This window comes from Gekko japonicus, unplaced genomic scaffold (assembly GCF_001447785.1).
Source record: "Gekko japonicus isolate JY-2015 unplaced genomic scaffold, Gekko_japonicus_V1.1 scaffold474, whole genome shotgun sequence".
NCBI classification, from domain to species: Eukaryota; Metazoa; Chordata; class Lepidosauria; order Squamata; family Gekkonidae; genus Gekko; species Gekko japonicus.
In genome coordinates this window covers 246,970-266,450 of record NW_015177020.1, presented here as the reverse complement: position 1 = coordinate 266,450, position 19,481 = coordinate 246,970, and the positions used below count along the sequence as shown (strand labels likewise).

The window sequence follows — 19,481 nt, the reverse complement described above, 5'->3', positions numbered from 1 at the left end:
CCCCCCCCCACGACAGCGTGGTTAGGATTTCAGGCTAGGCACTTGGGGACCCCCTTCCCGGGCTTCAAATCTCTGCTCGGCAAGGGAACTCATTGGGTGACCTTGGACCAGTGTTTGCCTGATGGGTGAGCGTTAGGCCGTGGCTCAGTGGTAGAGCATCTGCTTGGCATGCAGAAGGTCCCAGGTTCCATCCCCACCATCCCCAGTTAAAAGTGTCAAGCAATAGGTGACGTGAAAGACCTCTGCCTGAGGCACTGCAGAGCTGCTGTCAGTCTGAGTTGACAATACTGACCTTGGTAGACTGAGGGCTGGATTCAGTAGAACAGAACAGAGAACCTTTATTTGGCATACCATAGATAAATCAAACAGGGGAGAGTTTAAGGGTAGGTACAAAGAACAACATCAATCAAAATTCCCAATATCTCTAAAGCGCAAAACAATCCTAACATGGTTTACAAGATTTACAGGGTATTACTCTTGACTTCCATACATAAGTCAAAAATTCTGCGACAGATAGTGTTGTTGCTGGACTCTTGTCTGCTAGGAAAAAAGATAAGTCCCTATCCAGAAAGTCTCTCTGCATAGGGAAGAGAGGACGAATCAAGATATTGCGCATAGCGGAATATTTAGGACAGCGAAAAAGAATGTGGGTAACAGAATCGGGTTCCCCAAGATTACAGTTGCAGAGTCTATCCTTATACGGGACACCCCGGATTCAGTAGAAGGCAGCGATGTGTGAGAGTTCCAATTTTGGGAAGGGTCATGGCTCAGTGGTACAGCATCTTCTTGGCATGCAGAAGGTCCCAGGTTTGATCCCCATCATCTCTGCCTGAGCCCCTGGGGAGCTGCTGCCCATTTGAGTAGACAATCCTGACCTCGATGGACCAAGGCTCAGATTCAGTAGAAGGCAGCAATTTGTGAGAGTTCTGTTAGTGAGAAGGGTCACGGCTCAGTGGTAGAGCATCTGCTTGGCATGCAGAAGGTCCCAGGTTCAAGCCCTGTCATCTCCAGTTAAAAGGATCAGGCAATAACTGACATGAAAGGTCTCTGCCTGAGTCCTCTGGAGAGCTGCTGCTCCTCTGAGTTGACAATCCTGACCTTGATGGACCAAGGGTCGGATTCAGTAGAAGGCAGCTATGTGTGAGAGTTCCATTCATGGGAAGAGTCATGGCTCAGTGGTGGAGCACCTGCTAGGCATGCAGAAGGTTGCAGGTCCAAATCCCTGGCATCTCCAGTTAAAAGGACCAGGCAGTCGGTGATGGGAAAGACGTCTGCCTGAGACCCCTGGAGAGCCGCTGCCAGTCTTGAGTTGACAGTACTGACCTTGATGGACCAAGGGTGTGATTCAGTATAAGTCAGTTTCATGTCTTTTGTCCATTTCATGGAGTGAGCTCTGAGTCATGAAAACTTGTGCTGGAATAAAACTTGTGTGTCTTCAAGATGCCATCTGGGCTCCTTACTTTTTCCTAGCCCAGTATACCTCAGGGGGCTGCTTGGAGGAGGGAAGGACTCTGTGTGCTGGCCTGAGCTCTTTGGAAGAAGAGTGGAATAAAATGCTGTTAGAAACATGGAGCTGGAAGGGGACCTCAAGGATCATCTAGGCCCTAGGTTCTACGCCAACCCCCTGCACAATGCAGGAAATTCACAATGACGCCCTCCCCCAGTGACCCCTGCTCTGTGCCCAGAGGAAGGCAAAAAAACCTCCAGCATCCCTGGCCAATCTGGCCTGGAGGAAACTTCCTTCCTGACCCCAAAGTGATGATTGGCGTGTAAGAAAGGGCCATGAGAGTGGAGCATTGGCTCAACCCTTCCCGCTCTCGCTCATGGTCTGCCTAAGTGTTCTGGACATTCTTCTTTGTCACACCGAAATCTTCCATCTGTACGAATCTGATGTAGCCCAAATGCTTTAATCTCCCCAACCACGTTCCTTGCTACAGACCTGTGGTTCTGGTGATTTCAACGTCCATGCCGATGACGCGGCCTCCAGCCGGGCTACGGACCTAGTGTCATCCATGGCGGCGTTGGGACTCTCTCAATTCGTATCGGCTCCCACGCATCGGGCCAGTCACACGCTTGATTTGATCTTCGCAGCAGGGTTGATGGTGGATCGTATTACTGCGGAAGCAGTACCATGGTCGGACCACTATGCACTGAAGGCATATCTGAATGTTCCACCCCGACCCTGTTTAGGCGGCGAGCAGATTTTAGCTTGCCCGAGGAGCCAAATGGATCCAGTGCGGCTTCAGATGGCTCTACGGGATCCGAGGTCCCCTGGTTGTTGGTTGGATGAGCTTGTGGAGGATTGGTATTGCCGACTCTCCGCAGCCATCGACGAAATCGCTCCCAGGCGCCCTCTCCGCACTCACTCTAGGCTGGCGCCCTGGTATACCCAGGAGCTACGGCTGATGAAGCGAGAGCTGAGATGGTTAGAGAGATGGTGGTGCCGTGCTCGTGACGAGGCATCAAGAGCATTCTATAGGACATTTATGAGATCCTATGAGATGGTAGTCAAGGCCGCAAAGAGAGGATTCTATGCGACCAGGATTGCATCTGCGAACTCGCGCCCAGCCCAATTATTTAGAACAATTTGGTCTTTAACGGCTCTGCCACAGGGCAGGCAAAATGCTAGGGAATTGGATATTGGCCGCGAGGCATTTGCGAGCTATTTCGCAGATAAAGTCTTGGCACTCTGCCGCGACCTCCCTGCCACAGTTGAGACAGTGAGTGAACTTGAGGCCCCTTGCACATCTTCGGTTCTGGGTTTAGAGTGCTTCAGCCTGCTCAGCCTGGAGGGAGTTGACAGATTGCTTGCATCAGTGCGCCCAACCACATGCAACCTTGATCCGTGCCCCTCCTGGCTCATCAAAGCGGGTCATGAGGGGTTGTGAGGTACTCTCAGGGAGATTATCAACATGTCCCTCTTGGAGGGACGATTCCCTGAGGCTCTGACTGAGTCGGCTGAAGCTAAACCCGGCGAAGACGGAGGTCCTGGGCCTGAGTCGGGGTGGTCTGGGGTTGGGGCTCCCTCTCCTGACCTTCGATGGGGTGCCTTTGGTGCCAGCGCCGGAGGTTAGTAGTTTGGGAGTGCTCCTGGACTCCTCGCTAACCATGGAGGCCTAGGTGGCAGCCACTGCTAAGTCAGCTTTCTACCACCTTCAGCTGGCGCGGCAGTTGGTTCCCTTCCTCGACCGCGGTGACTTGGCCACAGTGATCCATGCGATGGTCACCTCGAGGTTAGACTACTGCAACACTCTCTACATGGGGCTGCCTTTGTCGCAAATCCGGAAGCTGCAGCTGGTGCAGAATGCTGCGGCCAGGCTGTTGATGGGTCTTCCTAGTCGGGACCACATCCGGCCTGTGCTGAAAGCACTGCACTGGCTACTGATAGCGTACCGGATTCGCTTCAAAGTGCTGGTTCTTACCTTTAAAGCCCTACATGGCCTGGGTCCAACATACCTAAGGGATCGCCTTTCCCTATATGTTCCCCTGCGAACACTACGGTCGGGGACGCAACATCTCCTGATGATGCCAGGCCCCAAGGAGGCCAGGCTGGCTGCTACCAGGGCCAGAGCTTTTTCGGTGGCGGCTCCTACCTGGTGGAACGAGCTCCCGGAGGAGATCCGGCCCCTGCGGGACCTTGCACAGTTCCGCAGGGCCTGCAAGACGGAGCTCTTCCACCAGGCGTTCGAGTAGGAGCCGCCACTATTGTACCATCACTATGCTACCATCATGAGCATCTGGCCCTGGGAAGAGAGACCGACAGTGTCACAAGGAACTGACAACATTGATTGGGTGTACCATCTTTGAGACGTCATCTTTATGGAAGATCATTCTGGAACATCTAGAGCACTTATTATATTGTAATATTATAGTAATGATTTTAAATGGTTTTAACGTGTTTTATGTGTTGGCTTATGCCTATTTGTGAGCCGCCCTGAGCCCACGTTTGTGGGGAGGACGGGCTATAAATTGAATTTATAAATTAAATAAATAAAAATGTCTTCAGAAAACTCCACAAGGGTGTCAAAAAGGTAAAAGTGTCTCACACAATTGCCTTTTGATAGCCAATGAACTTCAGTACGAAGCAGAAAATGTTCAAAATCTTCATTCTCAACACAGAGCTCTGGGAATAGTTGATCATTCAGAGTATGGGCTTTAATTTACTGCAGTAATAACAGTGTGTAATGACTTATGCAGGCAGTCACTGAGGTTTTTAGCAACCAGCTCTTGGAAATGAACGACACAGTGAAGGGTAAAGATACCTGGCACTGCTTTTTTCAAGTAAGCAGCGCACCCACGATAGCAACCAGTCATCGATGGTGCTCCATCAGTTGCTTAAGCAAGTATGTTAGTAAGTGAAATATTCTTGTCTTTGAAGAACTGCTCAACAACATGACATATTGACTCTACTTTAGTGTTTGTTCTTAGTTGCCTTGCAAAGAACAACTTTTGAGCCAAGCTTTCGTCTTTTATATGGTATAAAAACATAAGAGCCTTGGTGGATCAGACCAGTTGTCCATCTAGTCCAGCATCCTGTCTCACACGGTGGCCAACCAGTTCCTCTGGACAGCCAACAACAGGACCTAGGGGCTGAGGCCTTCCCCTGATGTTGCCTCCTGGCACTAGGATACAGAGGGCGCCTATGAACGTGACCAGTAGCCATTGATGGACTTATCCTCCATGAATCTATCTAATACCCTTTTAAAGCTGTTTATTCCAGTGACCATCACTACATCCTCTGGCAGTGAATTCCACGTTTTAATCACTCTCTGTGTAAGAGTATTTCATTTTGTCCATCCTGAATCTACTGCCCATTAACTTCATTGGATGCCTTCGAGTTCTAGTATCTTGGGAGAGGCGGAAAAATTTCTCTTTCTCAACTCTCCATCCCATGCATAATTTTATAAACCTCGATCATGTCCCCCCCTTGAGATACACTGATCAGAACTGGGACTATACTGTACCAGTTAGACTATAGTGGGCTAGAATTCTGGTGACGTATTTTCTAAAAATACTTATAGTTTCTGCCAGATTTCAGCAGTGCTCAGAGGCAGGAACTTGGAATGCCATTTGCCAGCATGGTGCTGTATTCCCACCTCTCCTATGTAAGGGTGAGGGAAATTTATAGCATATAGCATAATTTGTAGCATATAGCATAAATTTACCAAACATGCACAATCCTTCACCTGCCACAGATGTAGGGCAACGTAATTTATAAGAAAATCAATAGCTATTGCCAATAATTTGCTATCTTGTGACAATTTGGAACATACAGATAAATGCGATCAAAGGAAATAACTTTGATAGCGCAAAGAGCAGTAGGACTTTAAAGATGAAACATGGAAAGTGTTTCACTCTAGGCTGTAGTCTGGCCAGTCACAACTAAGTGAATAGCATGGTCGAAGGGGCCCGCCTCCAGCCCCCCCCCCCCCCGCGGCTGCCTCCTTACCTCTTAGCCTATAGCGTACTTTGGTCACACCATGAGAAGACAGGACTCACTGGAAAAGACAGTAATGCTAGGAAAAGTTGAAGGCAGCACGAAAAGAGGAAGACCCAATGTGAGATAGATTGACTCGATCAAGGAAGCTACAGCCCTCGGCTTCCAAGACCTGAGCAAGGCTGTTAACAATAGGGTATTTTGGAGGTCATTAATTCATAGGTAAAGGTAAAGGTTCCCTTGCTCGAAAGCCAGTCAAGTCCGACTCTAGGGTTGCGGTGCTCATCTCCGTTTCAAAGCCGAAGAGTCAGCGCTGTCCGAAGATGTTTCCGTGGTCATGTGGCCGGCATGACTAAACACCAAGGCGCACGGAACGCTGTTACCTTCCCACCTAAGTGGTATCTATTTATCTACTTGCAATTTCTTGCTTTCGAACTGCTAGGTTGGCAGGAGCTGGAACTAGAGACGGGAGCTCACTCCGTCATGCGGCAACTTGGGTCTTGAACTGCTGAACTACTGACCTTCCACAGCCTGCAGTTCAGCGATCAAGGAAGCTACAGCCCTCAGCTTCCAAGACCTGAGCAAGGCTGTTAACAATAGGGTATTTTGGGGGTCATTAATTCGTAGGGTCGCCATGAATTGGAAGCGACTTGAGGGCACTTAACACACAAGTAATCCCACCATCCCCCACGGAGCAGTACTGCCCCCTTTAGGAACCACTGCCATAGCCCATCTAACGAGGCAGAATTATGTGTATTAACAATGTATATGTTTATAAGTCTATGAAAAATGTCCTGGATTGAAAGTCCCAAACTCTGTGTGTGTAAAAACCTCAGTAAGAGACTGATTTGAGATCCTTTGTGTTTATATGAGGGGGGTACCAGTAAAATAGGGAGCTGCGGTGGCTCAAGTGGTTAAGACGCTGAACTACAGGCTGTGGAAGGTCGGTAGTTCAGCAGTTCGAGACCTGAGTGTGCCGAATGATGGAGTGAGCTCCCATCTCTAGTTCCAGCTCCTGCCAACCTAGCAGTTCGAAAGCAAGAAATTGCAAGTAGATAAATAGGTACCACTTCTGTGGGAAGGTCACAGCGTTCCGTACACCTTGGTGTTTAGTCATGCTGGCCACATGACCACGGAAATGTCTTCGGACAGCGCTGGTTCTTCGGCTTTGGAACGGAGATGAGCACCGCAACCCTAGAGTCGGATTCGACTGGCTTTCGAGTAAGGGAACCTTTACCTTTACCTTTTACCAGTAAAATAGTGGCTAGAATGTTGAACCAGGACCTAGAAGACTTGAGTTGCTTGTATGACCGTGGATTTCACTGGGCAGCATTGGACTGGTTATACTCAGGACTTTATGCTGGGAGAACCATTTATGCTGCTCTGAGGTCTCAGATGAAATGGTGGGATAAAACCATGATAGCCGCTTCCACATGGATGCTTTGGTTTGATTTCATGTCAAAACTGGAGTGGATTTTTTTAAGAGCATCCATGTGACACTATTTCTTTGTTGGGTTTCCCCCCCCTGCATTGCTGCAGTCTTTCCCAAACCTGGCTTGATCTTTTTGGAAAGATTACAAAGATTACAGACAAAAGTGCCCGGTGTAGTTGGGAAAGTGTGTGCTTTTTTCAGGACCTGTCCACATCAGTACTATTTTCTGTGCTTCAGCATCCTACAGCTGATTGCACTAAAAGGTTTGGGGAAGGGGTGTGTGTAAAAATTTGTGTTTGACATAATACAGTAATGCTTATTTATTTCATTTAAAATCTGCCTTTCTCATTTATTTATTTATTTATTTATTTTTGGGATTTATATCCCGCCCTACCCATACGGCCCAGGGCGGCAAACAAGCGGCAGACGCCGGGAATAAAACATAATCACATTAAAACCTCAATAAATACAGACTAAAAAGGTGCTCTGCGGATCATTTAAACATTCATTTTACAAGTTCATTTCAGTTCAAGACGGTCGATGTCCCTCACTGGCGGCCGATGATATAAGCGGCAGGAGCGCCAGAGTAATATTCCCCATTCAGGGCAGCATCCACTCCCGCCCCAAGCCAGGCAGATGGTAAATCGGCCACGTTGATGGTATAGTGGCAGCGGCGGCGGCTCCTACTCGAAAGCCTGGCGGAAGAGCTCCGTCTTACAGGCCCTGCGGAACTGTACAAGGTCCCGCAGGGCCCGGATCTCCGCCGGGAGCTCGTTCCACCAGGTAGGAGCCGCCACCGAAAAAGCCCTGGCCTTGGTTTGGGTGAGCTTAATATCCCGGGGGCCTGGGACCTGAAGAAGGTCCAGGCTCCCCGATCGCAGCGCTCTTGGGGGAACATACGGGAGGAGGCGGTCCCTTAGGTAGGCTGGACCCTGGCCATTCAGGGCTTTAAAGGTGAGAACCAGCACTTTGAAACGAATCCGGTATGCTATAGGCAGCCAGTGCAGCGCTTGCAGCACCGGCCGGATGTGGTCCCTCCTCGAGAGACCCATCAGCAGCCTGGCTGCAGCATTCTGCACTAGCTGCAGCTTCCGGATTTGCAACAGAGGCAGCCCCAAGTAGAGAGCGTTACAGTAGTCTAGCCTCGAGGTGACCGTCGCGTGGATCACAGTGGCCAGGTCTTCACGGCTGAGATAGGGAACCAACTGCCGCGCCAGCCGTAGATGCTAGAAGGCTGATCTAGCAGTGGCTGCCACCTGGGCCTCCATTGTCAGTGAAGAGTCCAGTCATTGAGACTCAAGGCAGACTACAAAAGTGAAACAATGCAATAAGAAACAGTATAAAGCAGAAAACCAGCAGTGGATAAAACTAGATAACAAAATTAGAGAACAGTGCACTAGAAACAGTATAAATCATGCAATATAACAGTATTGTACAATAGAGCTGAATTGGAGAACAATGCAATAAAACCGTGTAATATATACAAGAAGCAAAGCGATGGAAGTATAATGAGATGTCAGTTACTGATTTTAAGCTTATAGTGATATGTTGACATTTGGTAATGGTCCTACCACTGTAGCATTGGCTCTTAGCAGTTTTTGGGTCGTGGACCCCTTTGAGAATCTGATGAAAGCTGTGGACCCCCATCTCTAAAAAAGGCACATTCACTCACAATTTTGCACGCAATTAATTTTTAATTAATAGTTTCTGCAATAAATCCAAATTGTGCACATAAAACACACAACAAACTTTGACTCAAAAGCAAAGTTCAGTGAGGCTGATGTTACTTTAGGGTTGCCAACCTCCCGGTGGCACCTGGAATATTCCTGCTAGCAAATTTCATCTCCAGATGACCAAGTTCCCTTCCCCTGGAGTAAACTGCTTCTCTGGAGGGTGGACTCTATGGCTGGGGTGTTGAACTCATTTGTTATGAGGGCCGGATCTGGAATAAATGTCATCTTGCCAGGCCGGGCCATGCGTGCCATAAAATGCAGCACAAAGTACTAGAGAGTGCTTTGTTTTTCCCCAAAAAAACATTTTATTAGGATATAGTAACAGATTAAACACGGTTCCAAATTGTCATACCTCCTTTTCTCCTATCTCCCACCCCTTTCTTGGCTTCCCACAGTGCTCCAACCTCCAGCCGATGTCTTAAATTTACTCCGTATCTCCCTATACCTTTATCACAATCTACCGGTAACATACCATTTTACTATTATTCACATACATTAATCTTTTTTCTATTGTCATCCACCTTCAATAATTATCAAAGCAAATAGTGCTTTGTGTTACACGCATGGCCCGGCCCAACAAAGTCACATTTATGTCAGATCCGGCCCTCATAACAAATGAGTTTGAGACCCCTGCTCTATGGCATTATGCCCTGCTGAGGTCCCTCCCCTTCCCCAGGCCTCACCCCCCCAACGGGTGTGCTCCTTGAGCGATCCAACCTTGTTCCAAGCGGTCTTCCCTGGATCGCCTGTCAGTGTTGATTCCATCATTGCACATGTTGAGTTTATTTTTATTTGTTTGAATTGAAATAATGTCTTGCAGGCTCTCCCCCCCCCCCCCAATATGCATGGGGTTGCCCATGCCAGAAAAGAAATTGATTCAGGCGCAAGTATCTGCCCAACGTTTCCCCTGTTGAAGTCTTAGTGGAATAATTCATACACTTTCTGAAGATTTATTGGAATAATTCATATACTCTCTCTCCCATCTCCCTGTGCTTCAGTCATCCTTCAGTTAATAGTTTAACTGCCTCCCTGGATGCTTTTCTGCTTCTGAAGTATTTAGTGGTTTTATCAGTTTGTTCCTCAAAATTCTTTCTTTTGCTGACTTTTCTGGGAGTTTGTTCTCCTTTTGGTCTCCCCATTTAAGTAAAACTTCCCCTTTGTAGAGGAAATCTTCTCGTCTTCTGTAGCTTCCCTCACTGCTTGTGAACCACACTGGCATCCCTTTGAACTTTTTTTGTAGCCTTACCTAATCTGTGGTACACATTTTATCTGAGCTGCTTATGACTGTGTTTTTAAATAACTTCCGAGCCTTCCGAAGAGAGATGACGCACACTCGTCTTTTCTTTCTCCTTTCCATTTCTGCCTTTTGGCCTCCTTTTTAAATGTTCCTTTCGTTTCTGAAGCATTTTGCGATTAAATGTGACTGAGTAGGTGTTACTGGGCATCTTGAATTGGATGCCATTTTGGTTACTGTTCCTGAACTGCTTGGTATCACTTGCATCATGCTTCACATTGGGCATACCCTAAGACTGAATCAAAGGTCCACCTCCCTTGGTGTCCACTGATTAACTCTTCTAAGCCATAGTCATGTGTCCAGAAAGCTTTTATCTGTATCAGGATCTAGATGTATGCTTATACAGACAGTGCAGGGATTCTTAGCAGCCAGTTTGATGCAGTGGTTGAGAGCGCGGCCTCTAATCTGGGAGAACCAGATTTGATTCCCCACTTCTCCACATGAAGCCAGCTGGGTGACCTTGGGCCAGTCATAAGTTCTTTCAGAGCTGTTCTCTCAAGGGCAGTCCTCAAGAGAGCTCTCTCAGCCCCACCTACCTCACAGGCAATGTTCCCTCTAAGCTGTGAAGTCCTGTGAGCAAACATTCTACTTTGTGAGCTACTGGCAATAAAGTTGTGAGCAAGTAATTTGGCTGCTGCATACATTAGTTTCCTCTGGAGCCATCCTTCCTGAGCTAAGATAAAGATGTGTGAGCTGGAGGCTAAAAAACAGTGAGCTGGCTCACACTAACTCAGCTTAGAGGGAACAGTGCTCACAGGGTGTCTGTTGGGGGGAGGGGAAGGGAAAGGGATTGTAAGCCACTCTAGGACTCGTTCAGGTAGTGAAGGGCCGGGTATAAACCCAATCTCTTCTTCTTCTTAAAGGCATATAAATTTTTAAACTTTGGTTGTTTGCTTGATTTCTTCTCCATCTCACGATCACCCTTAGTGTTTTTGTTTTCTTTTTTTGAGGGGGGGGCAATAGTATGTACCCACTACTGCTTTTTCCATGCAGACTGATTCTGTGGAGGTGTTTGTTTCTGTTCAGAGCAATGCCACCCCCACTGTCCCCATCCTTGTCTCGTGTAGATATTTTTAAATGCAGGGATAGCCATACCCCCCCTTCTCTGTCTCCCTCCCTCCCCCCAGACTTTCCTTTGTTCCTTTTTATCCCCCAATCTTATTCTTCCTCTGTCCTCACCTCAGGCTTCCCTTCATTTCTTTTTATTGTCTTTCTCCATTTTTCCCCCCCAGAGCAAGGAGGCATAGTTCCCTCTAAGCTGAGTTGGTGTGAGCTAGCTCACAGATTTTTAGCCTCCGGCTCGCACATTTTTGTCTTAGCTCAGGAAGGATGGCTCCAGAGCAGACTAATTTATGCAGCAGCCAAATCACCTGCTCACAACTTTAATGCCAGTAGCTCACAAAGTAGTATTTTTGCTCACAAGACTCTACAGCTTAGAGGGAACATTGCAAGGAGGCAGTATTATATTTGGCTCTCCCGCTTGCTGCAGCCGCTTTTGGGTGGCACCACCCCTCCTCAAAATCCCAAAGGTGTTCAGAGGGCCAGAAAGGTTGGGGACCCCCCGATCTAAGGGAAATGGCACATGGAAAGAGACACCTGGGAAGGAATGCAGTACATATGCTCGTGCCAGAAAGTATGACAGGGTGAGGGAACTGTCATGCTTGGGACTAAGAATGAATGTGAGTGAAGTGAGCGTATTGCAACTGAGAGTCTGCAAGATAATAAGGAAAGCTTGAAGGGGTACTGGAACTACAAGCCTTTGTGTGTACAAGTCTTTCTGATACTCCAGTGGCTGTGGCTGCTATGCTAGCCGTGGAAAGCCCTTCGAATGAGTGCAGTCGTAACAAGACTGCCTTACAGTGGCCCTACCAATGCCCCCTCTAAGCTGTGGAGTCTTGTGAGCAAAAATTCTACTTTGTGAGCTACTGGCATTAAAGTTGTGAGCAGGTGATTTGGCTACTGCATAAATCAGTTTGCTCTGGAGCCATCCTTCCTGAGCGGAGGCAAAAATATGTGAGCTAGCTCACAGTAACTCAGCTTAGAGGGAACACTGGGCCCTGCCCATAAACGGAGGAGAGGAGAATGATGCAAGCTGCTCTACGTCCCCATTGGGGAGAAAAATGGGGCATACATGAGTTAAATAAATAATGATGTGTAACTGAGTTTTTAAAATTCTGTTCTTTATGCTTATGGGTGTGTTGCAACATGTTTAACACCCATGTTACGATGCCAAACATCTCAGGGAAAACAGCAGACTCCTAAAAATGCTTGTGTCCAATGTTACCTTTCTGTTCTGTTACCTCTGTCCCTCCTTATGAATTAGTGAAGAATCAAGATCTTCTGATCTCATGCAAAAGGGGATAGGAGTTGCTGGCATTCTTGGGGTGTCTGGGCAGCATCCTGATGTAGATGGAGTTCATGTTCGGGCAAATTCCAGGACAGTTGGATCTCTTGAGTCCTAGCGAGTGGCAGCTAAAACTGTATAGAAGGGAAGCTGGATTTGGTTTTGGGAGCCTGATAGTTTCATTTGCATAGAGGAGTTCTGTGTTTCTGGGAGCCACACCCCTATAACTCTCTGGCTCAGCAGAAAAGTCAAGGAGCGTATGTTGTTCTCCATACATGGGGCTACCTTGTCTTCAGGTGGTCCAAAATGTGACAGATTGCTGTCAGGTGCTGGATGCAGGGTTCCTGTCATTGGTCTGCTGAAATATCTGCCATGTCCAGCTGTTGCTGATGCAATTTGGCATGCTGCTGCTTGCATCTAAAGCTCCAGAGAGCTTGGGGCCAGGGTCCCTGAAGGACTGCCTTCTCCCTACAAGCCCTGCTGACCTCACCTGCTGACCTCACCTGCTGAAGTGAGGCAGGTAGAAACTAGGGATGGAACTTACTCAGCGGAGGCTCCTCAATGATAGAATGCCCCCTTGACAGTTTGTCTGGTGCTCACCTTAACTAGTTTTTAGGTGACAAGTGGAAATGTTTCTCTGCACCCAAGCATCTGGATAACTATGTGTTAGTTTAAATCCCCTCTCCGCAGCCTTCTTTCTGTTTGTACGCAAATTTTTATGCTGCTGATTTTACTGGTTTTTCTTTTAACGGCTGAGAATTGTGTTGTTGGAATGTTACCTTTTTTGCTGTTTTAAATTAGTATGTGTGCTATTTTGTTAGTTACCTCAGGGAAGATTCTTCAGAGAGGTAGGTTAAAAAAAATGCTAGATGATGAAGCACCTGTGAGGTGTGCTGCTATGTAGGTAGGTCTTCTGTTCGATCGTCCCTTCTTCCGTACTTTATCTTCTGCCTTCCATTCTGCACTTGTGGAGTGGCCTGGCTGAATGGTTAAAGGCCTTAAATCTGTGCAAGGACCCTTGTTTCTTCATCCTTTGCTCTTGGCTTAAAATTAGAGGTGCTAATTGGTCCTTGTTTGGATTTATTGTCCAATTCGTCCAAGGTGACAACCTCCCAAAGTGTTAAGTGTTGTGGAAATCCGTGGATAACGAAGGTGTGTATCCCCTTCTCAAGTAGCAGAAGCCTGTGCCATGACAAGCAAATCATACAGTGTGGGCAGGGTTCTCCGTATTAATTCAGTGTGACTTGGAACAGTGCAAATTCACTTATGCTTGATGGTAATCTATTCCTCTGAGGCTCTTCTCTCTTGCTGCATTCAATGGGGGGGGGGCTGATGATCAGGTAATGAGACTTTTCAGGGTCTGTGGGAAAAGTCGGGGCATCTACAGTGGCCTCTAATGGGGTAGCTGGCCTTGCATATTACTATCAGTACCCAATTCTGACTCTTCCAGTCCAACTGGCTATTCAGCCTCTCTCCAATATTCCAGTCTCCCAGAAGTTCTTATCCTTTAGACCAGGGATGGCCATACTTGCTCAACGTAAGAGCCACATAGAATAAACGTCAGCTGCAAGACATGAACAAATATCACACACGCGTTTTTATTGAAGAGTATGCAGATTTGCTTTTTATTAACATTAAACGAGACTGCCAAAAATAAAAACAGAAGAAGAAGAAGAAGAAGAGATTGGGTTTATACCCCACCCTTCACTTGGAGTCTCAGAGCGGCTTACAAACTCCTTTCCCTTCCCCTCCCCACAACAGACACCGTGTGAGGTGGGTGGGGCTGAGAGAGCTCTGACAGTAACTGCTCTTTTTCAAGGACAGCTGTGCCAGAGCTTGTGACTGACCCCAGGTCACATCAGCAGGTGCAAGTGGAGGAGTGGGGAATCAATCCCGGTTCTCCCAGATTAGAGTCCGCACACTTAACCACTACACCAAACTGGCTCTCTACAGGGGTAAAACAGATATTGATAATGATATTTATTTGTCCAATGATATTTATTTGTTTGCTAATGATATTTATTTGTCTAAGAGAGAGAGAGGTGGAAAGAAGGAAAGAGGTGAAGAGAAAGAGAGAAGCAAAGAAAGGAAATAGATGGGAGGGAGGGAGAGGAAAAGCATGCCTCCCCTTCGCTCCCCCAGCCGCCCTGCCGGGAGCCACGCAATATGTGTGAAAGAGCCGCATGCGGCTCCCGAGCCGCAGTTTGGCCACCCCTGCTTTAGATTGTACTTTGCATTTTGGCATACCATTTCCTTGTAAGGTTAAAGGGATTCTGGGTAGGGAAGAGCTTGAAGCTTAAGATGTTTCAGGAACACCAGTCGTTGCGGGGAGGCCAAGTAGGGAGGCGAGTTTTCCATTAAGCTGTGAAATATGAATGAAAGAGGTGAATGTGCAGCCCACTGAGCTGGTGCTCATGGGGAGAGAGGAGGAGGTGAGAGGTTCAGCATTTCATCTGAAGTTTCGAAAATAGGCTTTGAGACAGAAATCCTCAGCTGGCAGTAGGGAAAAAAAACCCCTTTGAATTCCTAGGCATTGCATTATCCATTTTGTTTTTTCCTACCCAGTTCAGTCTTTTATTTCTACTTATGTAAGACTGCACTGTGTTTGAAAGACGCTGCCAACGCCTGCAACATCCAAGCTTTTCATTCTCCCTTCATATGCATTTCTTTGTGACTGATCTCATTGGGCAAAGGGAGATGCAAACTCTCTGCCTCCTCGCCAGAAAACCCCAGGATCAGTAACCTTCCGTGCAGATCTAAAATTGTCTTTCTGCGAAGCTGGCTTCTTTCAGAGGATTGGCTGGGCTCAGATGACTGTAGAAAACCAGAGATGCGTGCTTGCCTCTTTCCTGCCATTCTCCCCAGAAGAGTGCGTGGCAAGGTTCACGTTTCCTCTTTCAACGCTTTAAAAAGGTTCATAAGCTTATTTTCTGTCTTTAATTTTTATGTATTACTCTGTTGAAAGACCTCTACTAGAGACCCTGGAGAACCACTGCCAGTCTGAATAGACAATACTGATTTTGTTATTATTGTTATTTGCATTTGTCTGTGTGTGTGTGTGTGCCCGTGCCTGGAAGTCATGGTGACCTCTGGTGACTTCTGCTGGGGCACAGAGGATGTTCAGAGAAATGGCTTGATAGCCTGCTTCTGCCTCCTGAGTCCCGACCGATGCTCCCTCTAAGCTGTGGAGTCCTGTGAGCAAAAATTCTACTTTGTGAGCTACTGGCATTAAAGTTGTGAGCAAGCAATTTGGCTGCTGCATAAATTAGTTTGCTCCGGAGCCATCCTTCCTGAGTAAAGACAAATATGTGTGAGCCGGAAGCTAGAAAACTGTGAGCTAGCTCACACTAACTCAGCTTAAAGGGAACACTGCTCCCGACCGATGCTCCCTCTAAGCTGTGGAGTCTTGTGAGCAAAAATTCTACTTTGTGAGCTACTAGCATTAAAGTTGTGAGTGAGCAATTTGGCTACTGCATCAATTAGTTGGCTCTGGAGCCATCCTTCCTGAGCAAAGACAAAAATGTGTGAGCTAGAAAACTGTGAGCTAGCTCACACTAACTCAGCTTAGAGGGAACACTGCTCCCGACCAATGCTCTCTCTAAGCTGTGGAGTCTTGTGAGCAAAAATTCTACTTTGTGAGCGACTGGCATTAACGTTGTGAGCGAGCAATTCAGCTGCTGCATAAATGAGTTTGCTCCGGAGCCATCCTTCCTAAGCGAAGGCAGAAACGTGTGAGCCAGAGGCTAAAAAACCCCTGTGAGCTAGCTCACACTAACTTAGCTTAGAGGAAACACTGCTCTTGCCCCGGTATTCTTTGGAGGTCTCTCATCCAAATACTTGCCAGGGTCGGCCCTGCTTAGCTTCCGAGATGAGGCTTGCCTGGGCTATCCAGGTCAGGGCAACAATACTGAGTTTGATGAACCAAAGGTCTGATACAGTAGAAGGCGGCTTCATGTGTCTGTCTGTATTTCTTGAACACACCTGCATGAAAGTTGGCTGCAGTAAAACATCTTCGCAACTAAATTTTAATGCTATTTAAGGATTAAATGCAGAATGTTTTCTTAGGCGGCCCATGTGGGACTATAGAGTTATATCTGCTTAAGGACAAGGTAGAATTATAAGATAACGATTGCAGGTAGCTGTGTTGGCCTATAAAAAATCCCCTAAAATAGTAATGGCAGCTTGGCTCTGATACAAAGATAATACAAAACACGTTCCCTGAACCTTTTTATCAAAGCGGCGGTTAAGAAAAAGTTCGGGGGGGGGGGGAATACTTTTCAGGGCATGATGGGAAAAGCCCTTAATTGGGTTTTGTGGTTCAGGGTGTAAAATAGCTTCAAGAGGCACAGAAAATTACTGGAACAGAGAAGCGCACCAATAAAATGGTCACTCTTCCTTTGGGAGTATAAAATCCAGCTTTAGTTACGGGGGGGGGGGATTTTGGGGTTGGTCCTTTTGTTTAAGATCAAGTGTAGTGTGTGTTTGCAGGATTAGTGCTGGGAAGATGCTTGATTAAATGGCTTTTATATTTTCCAAGGGATAGTGACTACTACATTTTTTTGGGCTTCTCTTTCCCCTGTGGTTTTTGCTGCTGTTGCTGTTTCAAATCTGTTAGGTTGGTAGTGACTCAATAACCTGAGAACTGAACGCATTGCAAAACTCCAGGAGTTAGAGAGCATAAAATACTGTGCTGAACTTGAAGACGGTTGGAAACTTCAGCTGGTTCAAAGGACAGCAGCCCGGCCCATGATTCCAGTGCTACAAAGCCATTGGTGGCTGCCAGTCCCCCCCCCCCCCCCCCCCCAGTCTGCTCTGCATTTCAAGGTGGTGGGATTGAACGTCAAAGCCTGGAACTGATCACTATCCGCTGCGTACAATCTAGTTATAATCTTCTTGGTAGTCACCATGGCCAGAGAGAGGAGATTTGCCTGTAGAGAGAACAAGACATTCTCCACAGTGGTTTTTTGCCAGTGGAACTCATCCCATCTAAGGCAGGGGTCCCCAACCCTTTTCAGCTTGCAGGTACCAGTAGAATTTTGACAGAATATGGTGGGCACCGCCACAAAATGGCTGCCTCGGGAGGGTGTAGCCATCCACAAAGTGGCTGCCAGAACTTACCTTCAGTCACACAGTGAAGAAGTTTGTGCAGTGGTGGCAGCTGCTGCCAAAGCAGCATTTTTTAAAAAAGCCTCTATAAACCAATCAAATATCCAGTGGCCAGGAGGAAACCTCACTGTGAACAACCCCGTCTGGCCCTGCCCACTTTCTAAAAGCACTTGGAGGGCACCCGGAAAGGTGTTGGTGGGCATCATGGTGCCCGCGGGCACTACATTAGGGACCCCTGCTCTAAGGTATGCCCGGTCTGTTTGCTTGGGCATGTCAGGATTGCTGCAGAACCTTCCCTTTTCTAACAAGCTTTGGTCCACAGGAAAAAGTCGAGGCTTAATTGTTTTTAGCCTCTCTTTTTTTACTGTGCTCGTTTAACTCTTAAATGTTGTTATATTTTTGGGAATTGAGCCTTGCTATGCTGCTCCTTCCTTTGAGTGCTTAAATTAATGGGAGAGTGGGCTACAGGTTTTAAAGCATTGGCTTGTAGCACAAGGTCATCCACACAGGCTCAGTGGGTGATCCTGGTGGGAGACCAGATGATGTTGGTTTTGCCATGATTTGTCTTCCTAGTCTCCGTAATCCAATAGAAATAAAACTTCAGGTGGGTTAGCCGTGTTGGTCTGAAGCAGCAGAACAAAGTTTGAGTCCAGTGGCACCTTTAAGACCGACAAAGTTTTATTCGAAGTGTAACCTTTGTGTGCAAAGCACACGAAAGCTTACACTTTGAATGAAACTTTGTTGGTCTTAAAGGTGCCACTGGACTCAGACTTTGTTCCAGTAGGAATAAGTACAACATAATGGTTTGCACAGGAGCTGCGGTGGCTCAAGTGGTTAAGACGCTGAACTGCAGGCTGTGGAAGGTCAGTAGTTCAGCAGTTCAAGACCCGAGTGTGCCGCATGACGGAGTGAGCTCCCGTCTCTAGTTCCAGCTCCTGCCAACCTAGCAGTTCGAAAGCAAGAAATTGCAAGTAGATAAAGAGGTACCACTTCAGTGGGAAGGTAACAGCGTTCTGTGCGCCTTGGTGTTTAGTCATGCCGGCCACATGACCACGGAAACGTCTTCGGACAGCGCTGGCTCTTCGGCTTGGAAACGGAGATGAGCACCGCAACCCTAGAGTCGGACTCGACTGGCTTTCGAGCAAGGGAACCTTTACCTTTACTAATGGTTTGCACCACAATTGTAAGTGATGCTTTAGCTGTAATAGAATGCTTTACATCAGAGTTATTTACCTTTATGATTTACTATTTTATGTAGGGAGAACATCAGCGCCATGTGTTTTAATAGAAATGGAATCTGTTCTAAGAAATGTAGCATTTAATCTGTTTGTTAGATTTAGGCTTCAAATTTCATTTTAAACCAGGCTGTATTTTTAGACACTCAAATAAAAAAGCCATTTAAAATCAGATTTTGTGTCTGTCTCTGTGTGTGTGTTTTTGGTCAAACAATTCAATTATAGCAATTGAAAATGTGCTAGAAGAGAACACCAAAACCCATTTCCAAAGGGTTGATTTTTATCCACCCTGACAGTTTTGTGAAGAACGAAGGGGATTCTAGTTCAAGTGTGTGAAGTGGAAGGACCGGCTGGGACTTCATGGTGTGTTGACAAGTCACTCTAAAGCTGCCAGAGGGCTTAGTGTTGGTAATAAATATGCCTGGGGCTGTTGAAGCCAAGAAGCTTTCAGGTTTCTGCCTTCCGTTCCCAGATTGCCATGTGGTATTCGATCCATGGATCAAAAAAAATGCAGTGCCGCCGCCCAAGAATTTCATTCCCCCCCCCCAAGACTGTACAGACATTAAGCTAGTGCTTAACTCTTACTCCTTAAAACAACCACAACCTGAAATATTTTCCCGCTTTTGTAATCCTGGGTTCGGGACTTAAAACAACACAGCCCAGTTGGGGCAGTCTGAATCGCGAAGAAAAAACAGGATCTGTAAGCAGTGTTCCCTCTATAAGCTGAGTTAGTGTGAGCTCGCTCACAGTTTTTTAGCCTCTGGCTCACACATTCTTGTCTTAGCTCAGGAAGGGATGGCTCCACAGCCAACTAATTGATGCAGTAGCCAAGTCGCTTGCTCGCAACTAATGCCAGTAGCTCACAAAGTAGGATTTTTGGTCACAAGACTCCACAGCTTA

The 19,481-nt window shown here is 47.0% G+C and overlaps 1 protein-coding gene across 2 annotated transcripts in view; it reads left to right on the top strand.

Annotated features, from left to right (window-relative positions):
• The window catches only part of PIN1 (peptidylprolyl cis/trans isomerase, NIMA-interacting 1), a 76,443-nt gene that overhangs the window by 621 nt on the left and 56,341 nt on the right, over positions 1-19,481 (top strand). The gene's annotated exons all lie outside the window — the stretch shown is intronic.